General features: G+C 43.9%; 1 protein-coding gene and 23 non-coding genes across 26 annotated transcripts in view; all 24 read left to right on the top strand.

Annotated features, from left to right (window-relative positions):
- cfap74 (cilia and flagella associated protein 74) overlaps positions 1 to 19,856 on the top strand; it is a 344,912-nt gene that overhangs the window by 261,783 nt on the left and 63,273 nt on the right. The window lies entirely within an intron of this gene.
- On the top strand, positions 317 to 398 carry trnas-uga (transfer RNA serine (anticodon UGA)). Its single transcript has one exon. It is a non-coding gene; the product is annotated as a tRNA-Ser (tRNA).
- trnas-aga (transfer RNA serine (anticodon AGA)) lies at positions 654 to 735 on the top strand. Its single transcript has one exon. It is a non-coding gene; the product is annotated as a tRNA-Ser (tRNA).
- Positions 991 to 1,072, top strand: trnas-uga (transfer RNA serine (anticodon UGA)). The gene has a single exon. It is a non-coding gene; the product is annotated as a tRNA-Ser (tRNA).
- On the top strand, positions 1,663 to 1,744 carry trnas-aga (transfer RNA serine (anticodon AGA)). Its single transcript has one exon. It is a non-coding gene; the product is annotated as a tRNA-Ser (tRNA).
- On the top strand, positions 2,000 to 2,081 carry trnas-uga (transfer RNA serine (anticodon UGA)). The gene has a single exon. It is a non-coding gene; the product is annotated as a tRNA-Ser (tRNA).
- Positions 2,673 to 2,754, top strand: trnas-aga (transfer RNA serine (anticodon AGA)). The gene has a single exon. It is a non-coding gene; the product is annotated as a tRNA-Ser (tRNA).
- trnas-aga (transfer RNA serine (anticodon AGA)) lies at positions 3,010 to 3,091 on the top strand. The gene has a single exon. It is a non-coding gene; the product is annotated as a tRNA-Ser (tRNA).
- On the top strand, positions 4,021 to 4,102 carry trnas-aga (transfer RNA serine (anticodon AGA)). The gene has a single exon. It is a non-coding gene; the product is annotated as a tRNA-Ser (tRNA).
- trnas-aga (transfer RNA serine (anticodon AGA)) lies at positions 4,357 to 4,438 on the top strand. The gene has a single exon. It is a non-coding gene; the product is annotated as a tRNA-Ser (tRNA).
- On the top strand, positions 4,694 to 4,775 carry trnas-uga (transfer RNA serine (anticodon UGA)). Its single transcript has one exon. It is a non-coding gene; the product is annotated as a tRNA-Ser (tRNA).
- trnas-aga (transfer RNA serine (anticodon AGA)) lies at positions 5,031 to 5,112 on the top strand. Its single transcript has one exon. It is a non-coding gene; the product is annotated as a tRNA-Ser (tRNA).
- Positions 5,368 to 5,449, top strand: trnas-aga (transfer RNA serine (anticodon AGA)). Its single transcript has one exon. It is a non-coding gene; the product is annotated as a tRNA-Ser (tRNA).
- trnas-uga (transfer RNA serine (anticodon UGA)) lies at positions 5,705 to 5,786 on the top strand. The gene has a single exon. It is a non-coding gene; the product is annotated as a tRNA-Ser (tRNA).
- trnas-uga (transfer RNA serine (anticodon UGA)) lies at positions 6,379 to 6,460 on the top strand. Its single transcript has one exon. It is a non-coding gene; the product is annotated as a tRNA-Ser (tRNA).
- trnas-aga (transfer RNA serine (anticodon AGA)) lies at positions 6,716 to 6,797 on the top strand. Its single transcript has one exon. It is a non-coding gene; the product is annotated as a tRNA-Ser (tRNA).
- trnas-uga (transfer RNA serine (anticodon UGA)) lies at positions 7,053 to 7,134 on the top strand. The gene has a single exon. It is a non-coding gene; the product is annotated as a tRNA-Ser (tRNA).
- trnas-uga (transfer RNA serine (anticodon UGA)) lies at positions 7,726 to 7,807 on the top strand. The gene has a single exon. It is a non-coding gene; the product is annotated as a tRNA-Ser (tRNA).
- Positions 8,063 to 8,144, top strand: trnas-aga (transfer RNA serine (anticodon AGA)). Its single transcript has one exon. It is a non-coding gene; the product is annotated as a tRNA-Ser (tRNA).
- trnas-aga (transfer RNA serine (anticodon AGA)) lies at positions 8,400 to 8,481 on the top strand. The gene has a single exon. It is a non-coding gene; the product is annotated as a tRNA-Ser (tRNA).
- trnas-uga (transfer RNA serine (anticodon UGA)) lies at positions 9,411 to 9,492 on the top strand. Its single transcript has one exon. It is a non-coding gene; the product is annotated as a tRNA-Ser (tRNA).
- trnas-aga (transfer RNA serine (anticodon AGA)) lies at positions 10,421 to 10,502 on the top strand. The gene has a single exon. It is a non-coding gene; the product is annotated as a tRNA-Ser (tRNA).
- On the top strand, positions 10,758 to 10,839 carry trnas-uga (transfer RNA serine (anticodon UGA)). Its single transcript has one exon. It is a non-coding gene; the product is annotated as a tRNA-Ser (tRNA).
- On the top strand, positions 11,095 to 11,176 carry trnas-uga (transfer RNA serine (anticodon UGA)). The gene has a single exon. It is a non-coding gene; the product is annotated as a tRNA-Ser (tRNA).

Raw genomic sequence — 19,856 nt, 5'->3', positions numbered from 1 at the left:
AGGCGATGGATTAGAAATCCATTGGGGTCTCCCCTCGCAGGTTCGAGTCCTGCCAACAACGGACGTTCGTTACTATCTGTTGTTAGGTACAAGTATGGCTGCTATTGTTAGCATAATTACTTGTCTCATGCCAATTGACATCAAATCCTTCTTCAATCTGTCGTGCAAGGCTTGTTCTCGGGAACCCGGTATTTGTGGCTGAGCGGTTAAGGCATTCTTGACTGCAAGGCTTGTTTTCTGGAACCCAAAATCATACCTATTCCTTCAATGGGTTTATTTTTGAATGCTAAGATTAGCATTCCACACAATAGTGGCAGTTGTTGTGGCCGAGTGGTTAAGGTGATGGACTTGAAATCCATTGGGGTCTCTCCTCGCAGGTTCGAGTCCTGCCAACAACGGACGTTCGTTACTATCTATTGTTAGGTACAAGCATGGCTGCTCATGTTAGCATCATTACTAGTGTTCTGCCAATTGACATCAAATCCTTCTTCAATCTGTCCTGCAAGGCTTATTCTCAGGAGCCCGGTAGTTGTGGCTGAGCGGTTAAGGCATTCTTGACTGCAAGGCTTGTTTTCTGGAACCCAAAATCATACCTATTCCTTCAATGGGTTTATTATTGAATGCTAAGTTTAACATTCCACAGACCACTGGCAGTTGTTGTGGCCGAGTGGGTAAGGCGATGGATTAGAAATCCATTGGGGTCTCCCCTCGCAGGTTCGAGTCCTGCCAACAACGGACGTTCGTTACTATCTGTTGTTAGGTACAAGTATGGCTGCTATTGTTAGCATAATTACTTGTCTCATGCCAATTGACATCAAATCCTTCTTCAATCTGTCGTGCAAGGCTTGTTCTCGGGAACCCGGTAGTTGTGGCTGAGCGGTTAAGGCATTCTTGACTGCAAGGCTTGTTTTCTGGAACCGAAAATCATACCTATTCCTTCAATGGGTTTATTTTTGAATGCTAAGATTAGCATTCCACACAATAGTGGCAGTTGTTGTGGCCGAGTGGTTAAGGCGATGGACTTGAAATCCATTGGGGTCTCTCCTCGCAGGTTCGAGTCCTGCCAACAACGGACGTTCGTTACTATCTATTGTTAGGTACAAGCATGGCTCCTCATGTTAGCATCATTACTAGTGTTCTGCCAATTGACATCAAATCTTTCTTCAATCTGTCCTGCAAGGCTTGTTCTCAGGAACCCAGTAGTTTTGGCTGAGTGGTTAATGCATTCTTCACTGCCAGGCTTGTTTTCTGAAACCAAAATCATACCTATTCCTTCAATAGGTTTATTATTGAATACTAAGATTAGCATTCCACACCCCACTGGCAGTTTTTGTGGCCGAGTGGTTAAGGCGGTGAACTACAAATCCTTTGAGGTCTCCCCTCACAGGTTCGAGTCCTGCCAACAACGGACGTTCGTTACTATCTATTGTTAGGTACAAGCATGGCCACTACTGTTAGCATTATTACTTGTCTTCTGCCAACTGACATCAAATCCTTCTTCAATCTTGCCTGCAAGGCTTGTTCTCAGGAACCCAGTAGTTGTGACCGAGCGGTTAAGGTGTTCTTAACTGCAAGGCTTGTTATCTGGAACTCAAAATCATGCCTCTGCCTTCAATGGGGTTATTTTTAATGCTAAGATTAGCATGCCACACAACAGTGGCAGTTGTTGTGGCCGAGTGGTTAAGGCGATGGATTAGAAATCCATTGGGGTCTCCCCTCGCAGGTTCGAGTCCTGCCAACAACGGACGTTCATTGCTATCTATTTTTAGGTACAAGCATGGCTCCTAATGTAAGCATCATTACTTGTGTTCTCCCAATTGACATCAAATCCTTCTTCAATCTGTCCTGCAAGGCTTGTTCTCAGGAACCCAGTAGTTTTGGCTGAGTGGTTAATGCATTCTTGACTGCCAGGCTTGTTTTCTGGAACCCAAAATCATACCGACTCCGTCAATGGGTTTATTTTTTAATGCTAAGATTAGCATTCCACAGACCCCTGGCAGTTGTTGTGGCCGAGTGGTTAAGGCGATGGACTTGAAATTCATTGGGGTCTCCCCTCGCAGGTTCGAGTCCTGCCAACAACGGACGTTCGTTACTATCTATTGTTAGGTACAAGCATGGCTGCTCGTGTGAGCGTCATTACTAGTGTTCTGCCAATTGACATCAAATCTTTCTTCAATCTGTCCTGCAAGGCTTGTTCTCAGGAACCCAGTAGTTTTGGCTGAGTGGTTAATGCATTCTTGACTGCCAGGCTTGTTTTCTGAAACCAAAATCATACCTATTCCTTCAATGGGTTTATTATTGAATGCTAAGTTTAACATTCCACACACCACTGGCAGTTGTTGTGGCCGAGTAGTAAAGGCGATAGACTACAAATCTATTGGAGTCTCCCCTCACAGGTTGGAGTCCTGCCAACAACGGACAGTCGTTGCTATCTATTGTTAGGTACAAGCATGGCTGCTCGTGTGAGCGTCATTACTAGTGTTCTGCCAATTGACATCAAATCTTTCTTCAATCTGTCCTGCAAGGCTTGTTCTCGGGAACCCGGTAGTTGTGGCTGAGCGGTTAAGGCATTCTTGACTGCAAGGCTTGTTTTCTGGAACCGAAAATCATACCTATTCCTTCAATGGGTTTATTTTTGAATGCTATGATTAGCATTCCACACAACAGTGGCAGTTGTTGTGGCCGAGTGGTTAAGGCGATGGATTAGAAATCCATTGGGGTCTCCCCTCGCAGGTTCGAGTCCTGCCAACAACGGACGTTTGTTGCTATCTATTGTTAGGTACAAGCATGGCTGCTCATGTTAGCATCATTACTAGTGTTCTGCCAATTGACATCAAATCTTTCTTCAATCTGTCCTGCAAGGCTTGTTCTCAGGAACCCAGTAGTTGTGGCTGAGCGGTTAAGGCATTCTTGACTGCAAGGCTTGTTTTCTGGAACCCAAAATCATACCTATTCCTTCAATGGGTTTATTATTGAATGCTAAGTTTAACATTCCACAGACCACTGGCAGTTGTTGTGGCCGAGTGGTTAAGGCGATGGATTAGAAATCCATTGGGGTCTCCCCTCGCAGGTTCGAGTCCTGCCAACAACGGACGTTCGTTACTATCTGTTGTTAGGTACAAGTATGGCTGCTATTGTTAGCATAATTAGTTGTCTCATGCCAATTGACATCAAATCCTTCTTCAATCTGTCGTGCAAGGCTTGTTCTCGGGAACCCGGTAGTTGTGGCTGAGCGGTAAAGGCATTCTTGACTGCAAGGCTTGTTTTCTGGAACCGAAAATCATACCTATTCCTTCAATGGGTTTATTTTTGAATGCTAAGATTAGCATTCCACGCAATAGTGGCAGTTGTTGTGGCCAAGTGGTTAAGGCGATGGATTAGAAATCCATTGGGGTCTCTCCTCGCAGGTTCGAGTCCTGCCAACAACGGACGTTCGTTGCTATCTATTGTTAGGTACAAGCGTGGCTGCTATTGTTAGCATAATTACTTGTCTTATGCCAATTGACATCAAATCCTTTTTCAATCTGTCCTGCAAGGCTTGTTCTCAGGAACCCAGTAGTTGCGGCTGAGTGTTTAAGGCGTTCTTGACTGCCAGGCTTGTTTTCTGGAACCCAAAATCATACCTACTCCTTCAATGGGGTTATTATTGAATACTAAGATTAGCATTCCACACCCCACTGGCAGTTTTTGTGGCCGAGTGGTTAAGGCGGTGAACTACAAATCCTTTGAGGTCTCCCCTCACAGGTTCGAGTCCTGCCAACAACGGACGTTCGTTACTATCTATTGTTAGGTACAAGCATGGCCACTACTGTTAGCATTATTACTTGTCTTCTGCCAACTGACATCAAATCCTTCTTCAATCTTGCCTGCAAGGCTTGTTCTCAGGAACCCAGTAGTTGTGACCGAGCGGTTAAGGTGTTTTTAACTGCAAGGCTTTTTATCTGGAACTCAAAATCATGCCTCTGCCTTCAATGGGGTTATTTTTTAATGCTATGATTAGCATTCCACACAACAGTGGCAGTTGTTGTGGCCGAGTGGTTAAGGCGATGGATTAGAAATCCATTGGGGTCTCCCCTCGCAGGTTCGAGTCCTGCCAATAACGGACGTTCGTTACTATCTGTTGTTAGGTACAAGTATGGCTGCTATTGTTAGCATAATTACTTGTCTCATGCCAATTGACATCAAATCCTTCTTCAATCTGTCGTGCAAGGCTTGTTCTCGGGAACCCGGTAGTTGTGGCTGAGCGGTTAAGGCATTCTTGACTGCAAGGCTTGTTATCTGGAACTCAAAATCATGCCTCTGCCTTCAATGGGGTTATTTTTAATGCTAAGATTAGCATGCCACACAACAGTGGCAGTTGTTGTGGCCGAGTGGTTAAGGCGATGGATTAGAAATCCATTGGGGTCTCCCCTCGCAGGTTCGAGTCCTGCCAACAACGGACGTTCATTGCTATCTATTTTTAGGTACAAGCATGGCTCCTAATGTAAGCATCATTACTTGTGTTCTCCCAATTGACATCAAATCCTTCTTCAATCTTTCCTGCAAGGCTTGTTCTCAGGAACCCAGTAGTTTTGGCTGAGTGGTTAATGCATTCTTGACTGCCAGGCTTGTTTTCTGGAACCCAAAATCATACCGACTCCGTCAATGGGTTTATTTTTTAATGCTAAGATTAGCATTCCACAGACCCCTGGCAGTTGTTGTGGCCGAGTGGTTAAGGCGATGGACTTGAAATCCATTGGGGTCTCCCCTCGCAGGTTCGAGTCCTGCCAACAACGGACGTTCGTTACTATCTATTGTTAGGTACAAGCATGGCTGCTCGTGTGAGCGTCATTACTAGTGTTCTGCCAATTGACATCAAATCTTTCTTCAATCTGTCCTGCAAGGCTTGTTCTCGGGAACCCGGTAGTTGTGGCTGAGCGGTTAAGGCATTCTTGACTGCAAGGCTTGTTTTCTGGAACCGAAAATCATACCTATTCCTTCAATGGGTTTATTTTTGAATGCTATGATTAGCATTCCACACCACAGTGGCAGTTGTTGTGGCCGAGTGGTTAAGGCGATGGATTAGAAATCCATTGGGGTCTCCCCTCGCAGGTTCGAGTCCTGCCAACAACGGACATTCATTGCTATCTATTGTTAGGTACAAGCATGGCTGCTCATGTTAGCATCATTACTTGTGTTCTCCCAATTGACATCAAATCCTTTTTCAATCTGTCGTGCAAGGCTTGTTCTCGGGAACCCGGTAGTTGTGGCTGAGCGGTTAAGGCATTCTTGACTGCAAGGCTTGTTTTCTGGAACCCAAAATCATAACTACTCCTTCAATGGGTTTATTTTTGAATGCTAAGATTAGCATTCCACAGAACACTGGCAGTTGTTGTGGCCGAGTGGTTAAGGCGATGGATTAGAAATCCATTGGGGTCTCCCCTCGCAGGTTTGAGTCCTGCCAACAACGGACGTTCGTTGCTATTTGTTGTTAGGTACAAGCATAGCTGCTATTGTTAGCATCATTACTTGTCTTCTGCCAATTGACATCAAATCCTTCTTCAATCTGTCGTGCAAGGCTTGTTCTCGGGAACCCGGTAGTTGTGGCTGAGCGGTTAAGGCATTCTTGACTGCAAGGCTTGTTTTCTGGAACCCAAAATCATACCTACTCCTTCAATGGGTTTATTTTTGAATGCTAAGATTAGCATTCCACACAGTAGTGGCAGTTGTTGTGGCCGAGTGGTTAAGGCGATGGACTTGAAATCCATTGGGGTCTCCCCTCGCAGGTTCGAGTCCTGCCAACAACGGACATTCGTTACTATCTATTGTTAGGTACAAGCATGGCTGCTCATGTTAGCATCATTACTAGTGTTCTGCCAATTGACATCAAATCCTTCTTCAATCTGTCTTGCAAGGCTTATTCTCAGGAGCCCGGTAGTTGTGGCTGAGCGGTTAAGGCATTCTTGACTGCAAGGCTTGTTTTCTGGAACCCAAAATCATACCTATTCCTTCAATGGGTTTATTATTGAATGCTAAGTTTAACATTCCACAGACCACTGGCACTTGTTGTGGCCGAGTGGTTAAGGCGATGGATTAGAAATCCATTGGGGTCTCCCCTCGCAGGTTCGAGTCCTGCCAACAACGGACGTTCGTTACTATCTGTTGTTAGGTACAAGTATGGCTGCTATTGTTAGCATAATTACTTGTCTCATGCCAATTGACATCAAATCCTTCTTCAATCTGTCGTGCAAGGCTTGTTCTCGGGAACCCGGTATTTGTGGCTGAGCGGTTAAGGCATTCTTGACTGCAAGGCTTGTTTTCTGGAACCCAAAATCATACCTATTCCTTCAATGGGTTTATTTTTGAATGCTAAGATTAGCATTCCACACAATAGTGGCAGTTGTTGTGGCCGAGTGGTTAAGGTGATGGACTTGAAATCCATTGGGGTCTCTCCTCGCAGGTTCGAGTCCTGCCAACAACGGACGTTCGTTACTATCTATTGTTAGGTACAAGCATGGCTGCTCATGTTAGCATCATTACTAGTGTTCTGCCAATTGACATCAAATCCTTCTTCAATCTGTCCTGCAAGGCTTATTCTCAGGAGCCCGGTAGTTGTGGCTGAGCGGTTAAGGCATTCTTGACTGCAAGGCTTGTTTTCTGGAACCCAAAATCATACCTATTCCTTCAATGGGTTTATTATTGAATGCTAAGTTTAACATTCCACAGACCACTGGCAGTTGTTGTGGCCGAGTGGGTAAGGCGATGGATTAGAAATCCATTGGGGTCTCCCCTCGCAGGTTCGAGTCCTGCCAACAACGGACGTTCGTTACTATCTGTTGTTAGGTACAAGTATGGCTGCTATTGTTAGCATAATTACTTGTCTCATGCCAATTGACATCAAATCCTTCTTCAATCTGTCGTGCAAGGCTTGTTCTCGGGAACCCGGTAGTTGTGGCTGAGCGGTTAAGGCATTCTTGACTGCAAGGCTTGTTTTCTGGAACCCAAAATCATACCTATTCCTTCAATGGGTTTATTTTTGAATGCTAAGATTAGCATTCCACACAATAGTGGCAGTTGTTGTGGCCGAGTGGTTAAGGTGATGGACTTGAAATCCATTGGGGTCTCTCCTCGCAGGTTCGAGTCCTGCCAACAACGGACGTTCGTTACTATCTATTGTTAGGTACAAGCATGGCTGCTAATGTTAGCATCATTACTAGTGTTCTGCCAATTCACATCAAATCTTTCTTCAATCTGTCCTGCAAGGCTTGTTCTCAGGAACCCAGTAGTTTTGGCTGAGTGGTTAATGCATTCTTGACTGCCAGGCTTGTTTTCTGAAACCAAAATCATACCTATTCCTTCAATAGGTTTATTATTGAATGCTAAGTTTAACATTCCACACACCACTGGCAGTTGTTGTGGCCGAGTAGTAAAGGCGATAGACTACAAATCTATTGGAGTCTCCCCTCACAGGTTGGAGTCCTGCCAACAACGGACAGTCGTTGCTATCTATTGTTTGGTACAAGCATGGCTGCTATTGTTAGCATCATTACTTGTCTTCTGCCAATTGACATCAAATCCTTCTTCAATCTGTCCTGCAAGGCTTGTTCTCAGGAACCCAGTAGTTGCGGCTGAGTGTTTAAGGCATTCTTGACTGCCAGGCTTGTTTTCTGGAACCCAAAATCATAACTACTCCTTCAATGGGTTTATTTTTGAATGCTAAGATTAGCATTCCACAGACCAATCGCAGTTGTTGTGGCCGAGTGGTTAAGGCGATGGACTTGAAATCCATTGGGGTCTCTCCTCGCAGGTTCGAGTCCTGCCAACAACGGACGTTCGTTACTATCTATTGTTAGGTACAAGCATGGCTGCTCGTGTGAGCGTCATTACTAGTGTTCTGCCAATTGACATCAAATCTTTCTTCAATCTGTCTTGCAAGGCTTGTTCTCGGGAACCCGGTAGTTGTGGCTGAGCGGTTAAGGCATTCTTGACTGCAAGGCTTGTTTTCTGGAACCTAAAATCATACCTATTCCTTCAATGGGTTTATTTTTGAATGCTATGATTAGCATTCCACGCAACAGTGGCAGTTGTTGTGGCCGAGTGGTTAAGGCGATGGATTAGAAATCCATTGGGGTCTCCCCTCGCAGGTTCGAGTCCTGCCAACAACGGACGTTTGTTGCTATCTATTGTTAGGTACAAGCATGGTTGCTCATGTTAGCATCATTACTAGTGTTCTGCCAATTGACATCAAATCTTTCTTCAATCTGTCCTGCAAGGCTTGTTCTCAGGAACCCAGTAGTTGTGGCTGAGCGGTTAAGGCATTCTTGACTGCAAGGCTTGCTTTCTGGAACCCAAAATCATACCTATTCCTTCAATGGGTTTATTATTGAATGCTAAGTTTAACATTCCACAGACCACTGGCAGTTGTTGTGGCCGAGTGGTTAAGGCGATGGATTAGAAATCCATTGGGGTCTCCCCTCGCAGGTTCGAGTCCTGCCAACAACGGACGTTCGTTACTATCTGTTGTTAGGTACAAGTATGGCTGCTATTGTTAGCATAATTACTTGTCTCATGCCAATTGACATCAAATCCTTCTTCAATCTGTCGTGCAAGGCTTGTTCTCGGGAACCCGGTAGTTGTGGCTGAGCGGTAAAGGCATTCTTGACTGCAAGGCTTGTTTTCTGGAACCGAAAATCATACCTATTCCTTCAATGGGTTTATTTTTGAATGCTAAGATTAGCATTCCACGTAATAGTGGCAGTTGTTGTGGCCGAGTAGTAAAGGCGATAGAATACAAATCTATTGGAGTCTCCCCTCACAGGTTGGAGTCCTGCCAACAACGGACAGTCGTTGCTATCTATTGTTAGGTACAAGCATGGCTGCTCGTGTGAGCGTCATTACTAGTGTTCTGCCAATTGACATCAAATCTTTCTTCAATCTGTCCTGCAAGGCTTGTTCTCGGGAACCCGGTAGTTGTGGCTGAGCGGTTAAGGCATTCTTGACTGCAAGGCTTGTTTTCTGGAACCGAAAATCATACCTATTCCTTCAATGGGTTTATTTTTGAATGCTATGATTAGCATTCCACACAACAGTGGCAGTTGTTGTGGCCGAGTGGTTAAGGCGATGGATTAGAAATCCATTGGGGTCTCCCCTCGCAGGTTCGAGTCCTGCCAACAAAGGACATTCATTGCTATCTATTGTTAGGTACAAGCATAGCTGCTATTGTTAGCATCATTACTTTTCTTCTGCCAATTGACATCAAATCCTTCTTCAATCTGTCGTGCAAGGCTTGTTCTCGGGAACCCGGTAGTTGTGGCTGAGCGGTTAAGGCATTCTTGACTGCAAGGCTTGTTTTCTGGAACCCAAAATCATACCTATTCCTTCAATGGGTTTATTTTTGAATGCTAAGATTAGCATTCCACAGACCCCTGGCAGTTGTTGTGGCCGAGTGGTTAAGGCGATGGACTTGAAATCCATTGGGGTCTCCCCTCGCAGGTTCGAGTCCTGCCAACAACGGACGTTCGTTACTATCTATTGTTAGGTACAAGCATGGCTGCTCGTGTGAGCGTCATTACTAGTGTTCTGCCAATTGACATCAAATCTTTCTTCAATCTGTCCTGCAAGGCTTGTTCTCAGGAACCCAGTAGTTTTGGCTGAGTGGTTAATGCATTCTTGACTGCCAGGCTTGTTTTCTGAAACCAAAATCATACCTATTCCTTCAATGGGTTTATTATTGAATGCTAAGTTTAACATTCCACACACCACTGGCAGTTGTTGTGGCCGAGTAGTAAAGGCGATAGAATACAAATCTATTGGAGTCTCCCCTCACAGGTTGGAGTCCTGCCAACAACGGACAGTCGTTGCTATCTATTGTTAGGTACAAGCATGGCTGCTCGTGTGAGCGTCATTACTAGTGTTCTGCCAATTGACATCAAATCTTTCTTCAATCTGTCCTGCAAGGCTTGTTCTCGGGAACCCGGTAGTTGTGGCTGAGCGGTTAAGGCATTTTTGACTGCAAGGCTTGTTTTCTGGAACCGAAAATCATACCTATTCCTTCAATGGGTTTATTTTTTAATGCTATGATTAGCATTCCACACAACAGTGGAAGTTGTTGTGGCCGAGTGGTTAAGGCGATGGATTAGAAATCCATTGGGGTCTCCCCTCGCAGGTTCGAGTCCTGCCAACAAAGGACATTCATTGCTATCTATTGTTAGGTACAAGCATGGCTGCTCATGTTAGCATCATTACTTGTGTTCTCCCAATTGACATCAAATCCTTTTTCAATCTGTCGTGCAAGGCTTGTTCTCGGGAACCCGGTAGTTGTGGCTGAGCGGTTAAGGCATTCTTGACTGCAAGGCTTGTTTTCTGGAACCCAAAATCATAACTACTCCTTCAATGGGTTTATTTTTGAATGCTAAGATTAGCATTCCACAGAACACTGGCAGTTGTTGTGGCCGAGTGGTTAAGGCGATGGATTAGAAATCCATTGGGGTCTCCCCTCGCAGGTTTGAGTCCTGCCAACAACGGACGTTCGTTGCTATTTGTTGTTAGGTACAAGCATAGCTGCTATTGTTAGCATCATTACTTGTCTTCTGCCAATTGACATCAAATCCTTCTTCAATCTGTCGTGCAAGGCTTGTTCTCGGGAACCCGGTAGTTGTGGCTGAGCGGTTAAGGCATTCTTGACTGCAAGGCTTGTTTTCTGGAACCCAAAATCATACCTATTCCTTCAATGGGTTTATTTTTGAATGCTAAGATTAGCATTCCACACAATAGTGGCAGTTGTTGTGGCCGAGTGGTTAAGGTGATGGACTTGAAATCCATTGGGGTCTCTCCTCGCAGGTTCGAGTCCTGCCAACAACGGACGTTCGTTACTATCTATTGTTAGGTACAAGCATGGCTGCTCATGTTAGCATCATTACTAGTGTTCTGCCAATTGACATCAAATCCTTCTTCAATCTGTCCTGCAAGGCTTATTCTCAGGAGCCCGGTAGTTGTGGCTGAGCGGTTAAGGCATTCTTGACTGCAAGGCTTGTTTTCTGGAACCCAAAATCATACCTATTTCTTCAATGGGTTTATTTTTGAATGCTATGATTAGCATTCCACACAACAGTGGCAGTTGTTGTGGCCGAGTGGTTAAGGTGATGGACTTGAAATCCATTGGGGTCTCTCCTCGCAGGTTCGAGTCCTGCCAACAACGGACGTTCGTTACTATCTATTGTTAGGTACAAGCATGGCTGCTAATGTTAGCATCATTACCTTGGTCTTTCCAAGGGAAAGAACAAGGTTATGTTGTTGTGCAACTTTATCGTACTTATTTTTATTTTTATTATTATTACCTTGGTCTTTCCAAGGGAAAGAACAAGGTAATGCTGTTCTGCAACTTTATCGTACTTATTATTACCTTGGTCTTTCCAAGGGAAAGAACAAGGTATTGTTATTGTGCAACTTTATTCGTCTTATTACCTTGGTCTTTCTGAAAGAAAGAACAAGGTTATGTTATTCTACAACTTTATTATTATTATTATTATGCAATGGTTTCTCCGCGTTTTTTCGGCGCGCCGCGCAGCCCAAACCGTACCACCGATCGGCACCGTTCAAGTATCGACACGACCGGAATTTTCGCGCGACGATGGGAATTTTTCAAACGACCCCGAAAAATTTTTCGTTCGCCCGTAAACGGCAATTTTCCGATTTTTTACAACTTTTTCAAAACGCTACTTGTCCTACAATTTTTGACCAAATCACATAATTTGGACATCAAAAATTCCGGGACGGTGGGGGGCATAAAGATTGTATACAGAATTTGGAAAAAATTTACGGTTCTCCAGATATTTGCCAAAAACTATCCCATTCATTTCCAATGGGAAAAGTTCCCATTCACTTTCAATAGTATTTCCAATGGACTTTACATTGCATTGATGCCATTGACGGCCATGCATGTCGAATCTATTGATGCCAATGTACTTGGATTCATTTGACTATATGGATGTCGATGCCATTGACGGCCATGGACGTCCAAAATTTTTCCCATTCATTTTCAATGGGGAAAAAACTAAATTTCCCCAAATCAACAGAAAATGACCAGATATTAATAGGACGTATACCCCAAACGTCCCCAACTCCATTGACGCTTATGGGGGGTGCTGCCATTGACGTCCATGGACGTCCAAAATTTTTCCCATTCATTTTCAATGGGGAAAAAACTAAATTTCCCCAAATCATCAGAAAATGACCAGTTATCAATAGTACGTCTCCCCCAAACGTTCCGAACTCCATTGACGCTTATAGGGGGTGCTGCCATTGACGTCCATGGACGTCCAAAATTTTTCCCATTCATTTTCAATGGGGAAAAAACTAAATTTCCCCAAATCATCAGAAAATGACCAGTTATCAATAGTACGTCTCCCCCAAACGTTCCGAACTCCATTGACGCTTATAGGGGGTGCTGCCATTGACGTCCATGGACGTCCAAAAATTTTCCCATTCATTTTCAATGGGGAAAAAACTAAATTTCCCCAAATCAACAGAAAATGACCAGATATTAATAGGACGTATACCCCAAACGTCCCCAATTCCATTTACGCTTATGGAGGGTGATGCCATTGACGTTCATGGACGTCCAAACTTCCCATTCATTTCCAATGGCATTTCTTCATGTTTGTTCATTCTGTTGATGCCAATGTACTTGGATTCCATTGACGCCTATGTAAGTTGATACCATTGACGTCCATGGACGTCCAAAATTTTTCCCATTCATTTTCAATGGGAATTTTTTTTTTTCCCCCAAAATCAACAAAAAATGACTAGATATCATTAGGACGTGTCCCCCAAATGTCCCCGATTGCATTGCCGCTTATGGAGGGTGATGCCATTGACGTCCATGGACGTCCAAAATTTCCATTCATTTCCAATGGCATTTCTTCATGTTTGTTCATTCTATTGATGCCAATGTACTTGGATTCCATTGACGCTTATGTAAGTTGATACCATTGACGTCCATGGACGTCCAAAATTTTTCCCATTCATTTTCAATGGGAATTTTTTTTTTTTTCCCCAAATCAACAGAAAATGACTGGATATCATTAGGACGTGTCCCCCAAATGTCCCCGATTGCATTGCCGCTTACGGAGGGTGATGCCATTGACGTTCATGGACGTCCAAACTTCCCATTTATTTCCAATGGCATTTCTTCATGTTTGTTCATTCTATTGATGCCAATGTACTTGGATTCCATTGACGCTTATGTAAGTTGATACCATTGACGTCCATGGACGTCCAAAATTTTTCCCATTCATTTTCAATGGGAATTTTTTTTTTTTTCCCCAAATCAACAGAAAATGACTAGATATCAATAGGACGTTTCCCCCAAATGTGCCCGATTGCATTGCTGCTTATGGAGGGTGATGCCATTGACGTCCACGGACGTCCAAACTTCCCATTAATTTCCAATGGCATTTCTTCATGTTTGTTCATTCTATTGATGCCAATGTACTTGGATTCCATTGACGCTTATGTAAGTTGATACCATTGACGTCCATGGACGTCCAAAATTTTTCCCATTCATTTTCAATGGGAAATTTTTTTTTTTCCTCAAATCAACAGAAAATGACTAGATATCATTAGGACGTGTCCCCCAAATGTCCCCGATTGCATTGCCGCTTATGGGGGGTGATGCCATTGACGTCCATGGACGTCCAAACTTCCCATTCATTTCCAAAGGCATTTCTTCATGTTTGTTCATTCTATTGATGCCAATGTACTTGGATTCCATTGACGCTTATGTAAGTTGATACCATTGACGTCCATGGACGTCCAAAATTTTTCCCATTCATTTTCAATGGGATTTTTTTTTTTTTCCCAAATCAACAGAAAATGACTAGATATCATTAGGACGTGTCCCCCAAATGTCCCCGATTGCATTGCCGCTTATGGAGGGTGATGCCATTGACGTTCATGGACGTCCAAACTTCCCATTCATTTCCAATGGCATTTCTTCATGTTTGTTCATTTTATTGATGCCAATGTAATTGGATTCCATTGACGCTTATGTAAGTTGATACCATTGACGTCCATGGACGTCCAAAATTTTTCCCATTCATTTTCAATGGGAAATTTTTTTTTTTTCCCAAATCAACAGAAAATGACTAGATATCAATAGGACGTGTCCCCCAAACTTCCCCGATTCCATTAACAATTATGGAGGGTGCTGCCATTGACGGACATGGACGTCCAATTCTCCCAATCTTTTCTAATGGCTTTAACTTTGTTTAGTGCCAATGACTGGCATTATGGTCCATTCTATTGATAGACCTGAGTGGGGCTAAGATTTGTATCTCCACAGAGGAAAGACCAAGGTGTGTAATTTCTCCCGAAATTGCAGTTTCTAGTTATTATTATTATTTATTATATCATCATCTTATTCTCCGCGTTTTTTCGGCGCGCCGCGCAGCCCGAACCGTACCACCGATCGGCACCGTTGAAGTATCGGCACGACCGGATTTTTCGCGCGACGCAGGGACTTTTTCAAAATCCTCCGAAAAATTTTCCGTTCGCCCGTAAACGGCAATTTTCCAAAAAAAAAAAAAAGTTAAAAAATGTATCTAGTCCTACAATTTTTGACCAAATCACATAATTTGGGTATCAAAAATTCCGGGACGATGAGGGGCATAAAAGTTGTATACAGAATTTGGCAAAAATTTACGGTTCCCCGGAAATTTGCCAAAAACTTTCCTATTCATTTTGAATGAAAAAAAAACGCACGCTGCACAGCCCGAACCGTTTGACCGATCGGCACCGTTCTAATATCCGCACGACCGGAATTTTCGCGCAACGATGGGAATTTTTCAAACGGACCCGAAAAATTTTCCCTTCGCCCGTAAACGGCAATTTTCCGGAAAAAAAAAAAAAGTTTCAAAATGTATCTAGTCCTACAATTTTTGACCAAATCACATAATTTGGGCATCAAAAATTCCGGGACGGTGAGGGGCATAAAAGTTGTATACAGAATTTGGAAAAAAATTACGCTTCCTCGGAAATTTGCCAAAAACTATCCCATTCATTTCGAATGGGAAAAGTCCCATTCACTTCCAATGGGATTTCCAATGGAATTTACATTGCATTGATGCCATTGACGGCCATGCATGTCGAATCTACTGATGCCAATGTACTTGGATTCAATTGATTATATGGATGTCGATGCCATTGACTGCCATGGACGTCCAAAATTTTTCCCATTCATTTTCAATGGGGAAAAAACAAAATTACCCCAAATCAACAGAAAATGACCAGATATCAATAGGACGTGTCCCCCAAACTTCCCCAATTCCATTGACGCTTATGAAGGGTGCCGCCATTGACTTACATGGACGTCCAAAATTTTTCCCATTCATTTTCAATGGGGAAAAAACTACATTTCTCCAAATCAACAGAAAATGACCAGATATCAATAGGACGTATACCCCAAACGTCCCCAACTCCATTGACGCTTATGGGGGGTGCTGCCATTGACGTCCATGGACGTCCAAAATTTTACCCATTCATTTTCAATGGGAAATTTTTTTTTTTCCCCAAATCAACAGAAAATGACTAGATATCAATAGGACGTGTCCCCCAAATGTCCCCAATTGCATTGCTGCTTATGGAGGGTGATGCCATTGACGTCCAGGGACGTCCAAACTTCCCATTCATTTCCAATGGCATTTCTTCATGTTTGTTCATTCTATTGATGCCAATGTACTTGGATTCCATTGACGCTTATGTAAGTTGATACCAGTGACGTCCATGGACGTCCAAAATTTTTCCCATTCATTTTCAATGGGAATTTTTTTTTTCCCCCCAAATAAACAGAAAATGACTAGATATCAATAGGACGTTTCCCCCAAATGTCCCCGATTGCATTGCCGCTTATGGAGGGTGATGCCATTGACGTTCATGGACGTCCAAACTTCCCATTAAATCCCAATGGCATTTCTTCATGTTTGTTCATTCTATTGATGCCAATGTACTTGGATTCCATTGACGCTTATGTAAGTTGATACCATTGACGTCCATGGACGTCCAAAAATTTTCCCATTCATTTTCAATGGGAATTTTTTTTTTTTTCCCCAAATCAACAGAAAATGACTAGATATCAATAGGACGTGTCCCCCAAATGTCCCCGATTGCATTGCCTCTTATGGAGGGTGATGCCATTGACGTCCACGGACGTCCAAACTTCCCATTCATTTCCAATGGCATTTCTTCATGTTTGTTAATTCTATTGATGCCAATGTACTTGGATTCCATTGACGCTTATGTAAATTGATACCATTGACGTCCATGGACGTCCAAAAGTTTTCCCATTCATTTTCAATGGGAATTTTTTTTTTTTCCCCAAATCAACAGAAAATGACTAGATATCATTAGGGCGTGTCCCCCAAATGTCCCCGATTGCATTGCCGCTTATGGAGGGTGATGCCATTGACGTTCATGGACGTCCAAACTTCCCATTAAATCCCAATGGCATTTCTTCATGTTTGTTCATTCTATTGATGCCAATGTACTTGGATTCCATTGACGCTTATGTAAGTTGATACCATTGACGTCCATGGACGTCCAAAAATTTTCCCATTCATTTTCAATGGGAATTTTTTTTTTTCCCCAAATCAACAGAAAATGACTAGATATCAATAGGACGTGTCCCCCAAATGTCCCCGATTGCATTGACGCTTATGAAGGGTGCCGCCATTGACGGCCATGGACGTCCAATTCTCCCAATCTTTTCTAATGGCTTTTACTTTGTTTAGTGCCATTGACTGGCATTATGGTCCATTCTATTGATAGACCTGAGTGGGGCTAAGATTTGTATCTCCACAGAGGAAAGACCAAGGTGTAATTTCTCCCGAAATTGCAGTTTCTAGTTATTTATTATATCTTCATCTTATTCTCCGCGTTTTTTCGGCGCGCCGCGCAGCCCGAACCGTACCACCGATCGGCACCGTTGAAGTATCGGCACGACCGGATTTTTCGCGCGACGCAGGGACTTTTTCAAAATCCCCCGAAAAATTTTCCGTTCGCCCGTAAACGGCAATTTTCCGAAAAAAAAAAAAAGTTAAAAAATGTATCTAGTCCTACAATTTTTGACCAAATCACATAATTTGGGTATCAAAAATTCCGGGACGATGAGGGGCATAAAAGTTGTATACAGAATTTGGCAAAAATTTACGGTTCCCCGGAAATTTGCCAAAAACTTTCCTATTCATTTTGAATGAAAAAAAAACGCACGCTGCACAGCCCGAACCGTTTGACCGATCGGCACCGTTCAAATATCGGCACGACCGGAATTTTCGCGCGACGATGCGAATTTTTCAAACGGACCCGAAAAATTTTCCCTTCGCCCGTAAACGGCAATTTTCCGGAAAAAAAAAAAAGTTTCAAAATGTATCTAGTCCTACAATTTTTGACCAAATCACACAATTTGGGCATCAAAAATTCCGGGACGGTGAGGGGCATAAAAGTTGTATACAGAATTTGGAAAAAAATTACGCTTCCTCGGAAATTTGCCAAAAACTATCCCATTCATTTCGAATGGGAAAAGTCCCATTCACTTCCAATGGGATTTCCAATGGAATTTACATTGCATTGATGCCATTGACGGCCATGCATGTCGAATCTACTGATGCCAATGTACTTGGATTCAATTGACTATATGGATGTCGATGCCATTGACGGCCATGGACGTCCAAAATTTTTCCCATTCATTTTCAATGGGGAAAAAACTAAATTTCCCCAAATCAACAGAAAATGACCAGATATCAATAGGACGTGTCCCCCAAACTTCCCCAATTCCATTGACGCTTATGAAGGGTGCCGCCATTGACTTCCATGGACGTCCAAAATTTTTCCCATTCATTTTCAATGGGGAAAAAACTAAATTTCTCCAAATCAACAGAAAATGACCAGATATCAATAGGACGTATACCCCAAACGTCCCCAACTCCATTGACGCTTATGAAGGGTGCTGCCATTGACGTCCATGGACGTCCAAAATTTTTCCCATTCATTTTCAATGGGAAATTTTTTTTTTCCCCAAATCAACAGAAAATGACTAGATATCAATAGGACGTGTCCCCCAAATGTCCCCGATTGCATTGCTGCTTATGGAGGGTGATGCCATTGGCGTCCACGGACGTCCAAACTTCCCATTAATTTCCAATGGCGTTTCTTCATGTTTGTTCATTCTATTGATGCCAATGTATTTGGATTCCATTGACGCTTATGTAAGTTGATACCATTGACGTCCATGGACGTCCAAAATTTTTCCCATTCATTTTCAATGGGAATTTTTTTTTTTTCCCCAAATCAACAGAAAATGACTAGATATCAATAGGACGTGTCCCCCAAATGTCCCCGATTGCATTGCCTCTTATGGAGGGTGATGCCATTGACGTCCACGGACGTCCAAACTTCCCATTCATTTCCAATGGCATTTCTTCATGTTTGTTCATTCTATTGATGCCAATGTACTTGGTATCCATTGACGCTTATTTAAGTTGATACCATTGACGTCCATGGACGTCCAAATTTCCCATTCATTTCTAATGGCATTTAATTATGTTTTTTCATTTTATTGATGCCAATGTACTTGGATTCCATTGACGCCTATGTAAGTTGATACCATTGACGTCCATGGACGTCCAAAATTTTTCCCATTCATTTTCAATGGGAATTTATGGGACGTCGGCGTCATCCGCACGTTGGACTTCGTCGACTGGACGTCGGCGTCATCCGCATGTTGGACGTCGGCGACGTTTGCTAGTTGGACGTCATCACCGTCCGCTCATTGGACGTCGGCGCCGTCCGCTCGTTGGAAGTCGGCGCCGTCTTTATGTTGGATGTCGGCAGCGTCAGCACTTTGGACGTCGGCAGCGACAGCAATTAGGACGTCGGTGACGTCCGCTCGTTGGACGTCGCCAAACTTTGGACGTCGGCGTCGTCCACTCTTTTGACATCGTCACCATCCGCTCGTTGGACGTAAGACGGCGCATTCTGCACTTTTGACGTTTGCTTGTTGAACGTCGTCATTGTCCCACGTTGGACGTCGGCACCGTCCGCTCGATGGACGTCGGCAGCGTCAGCACTTTGGACGTCGGTGACGTCCGCTCGTTGGACGGCGCATTCTGCACTTTTGACGTTTGCTTGTTGAACGTCGTCACTGTTCCACGTGAGATGTCGGCACCGTCCTCTCGATGGACGTCGGCGTCATCTGCTCTTTTGACGTCTTGGACGTCGGCGTCGTCCACTCTTTTGACATCGTCACCATCCGCTCGTTGGACGTAAGATGGCGCATTCTGCACTTTTGACGTTTGCTTGTTGAACGTCGTCATTGTCCCACGTTGGACGTCGGCAGCGTCAGCACTTTGGACGTCGGTGACGTCCGCTCGTTGGACGTCGGCGCCGTCAGCAGTTTGGAAGTCGGTGATGTCCGCTCGTTGGACGGCGCATTCTGCACTTTGGACGTCGGTGACGTCCGCTCGTTAGACGGCGCATTCTGCACTTTTGACGTTTGCTTGTTGAACGTCGTCACTGTTCCACGTGAGATGTCGGCACCGTGCGCTCGATGGACGTCGGCGTCATCTGCTCTTTTGAGGTCTTGGACGTCGGTGACGTCCGCTCGTTGGACATCGTATTCTGCACTTTTGACTTTTGCTTGTTGAACGTTGTCACTGTCCCACATGGGATGTCGGCGTCATCTGCTCTTTTGACGTCGGCGCCGTTTGCTCGTTGGACGTCGTCACCATCCGTTTGTTGATCGTCGGGGACGTCGGCGTCATCTGCTCTTTTGACGTCTTGGACATCGCATTCTGCACTTTTGACGTTTGCTTGTTGAACGTTGTCAC

The sequence above is a fragment of the Corythoichthys intestinalis genome, chromosome 2 (assembly GCF_030265065.1).
Source record: "Corythoichthys intestinalis isolate RoL2023-P3 chromosome 2, ASM3026506v1, whole genome shotgun sequence".
In the NCBI taxonomy this organism is placed as follows: Eukaryota; Metazoa; Chordata; class Actinopteri; order Syngnathiformes; family Syngnathidae; genus Corythoichthys; species Corythoichthys intestinalis.
The sequence above is the reverse complement of the archived record's forward strand: the minus strand, read 5'-3'. Positions and strand labels throughout refer to the sequence as shown.